This window comes from Morone saxatilis, unplaced genomic scaffold (genome assembly GCF_004916995.1).
Source record: "Morone saxatilis isolate NCDOM2014 unplaced genomic scaffold, NCSU_SB_2.0 Contig17, whole genome shotgun sequence".
Taxonomy (NCBI): domain Eukaryota; kingdom Metazoa; phylum Chordata; class Actinopteri; family Moronidae; genus Morone; species Morone saxatilis.
The window spans coordinates 11,655,978-11,656,238 of NW_023339729.1; the positions used below are offsets into that span (position 1 = coordinate 11,655,978).

At 39.8% G+C, this 261-nt stretch overlaps 1 protein-coding gene across 1 annotated transcript in view; it reads left to right on the top strand.

The window, feature by feature from the left end:
• LOC118327340 (sphingosine kinase 1-like) overlaps nt 1–261 on the top strand; it is a 30,336-nt gene that overhangs the window by 27,959 nt on the left and 2,116 nt on the right. The gene's annotated exons all lie outside the window — the stretch shown is intronic.

The following is a 261-nucleotide window of genomic DNA, read 5'->3' on the forward strand; positions in this document are numbered from 1 at the left end:
TAAAGTAGCATAAAATGGAAAGTAAAGTGCACGTACCTCAGTATTGTACTGCGTATATTTAATTCCTTGGTTGCGGTCGAAAATCGTTTGTTGAGCTTTTTACAGACAATGATTAGAAAGAAACAGAGTCGTGGAAATGTAGATGAGACTATTTGGATAGTCAGACCAGCAAATAGATTCAGGATGATGAATATGGAGATGTCTGCAGGGCCACTGACAGTGAACTCCACTGAGACATCCAGTCTTCACTGTAATTGGCTG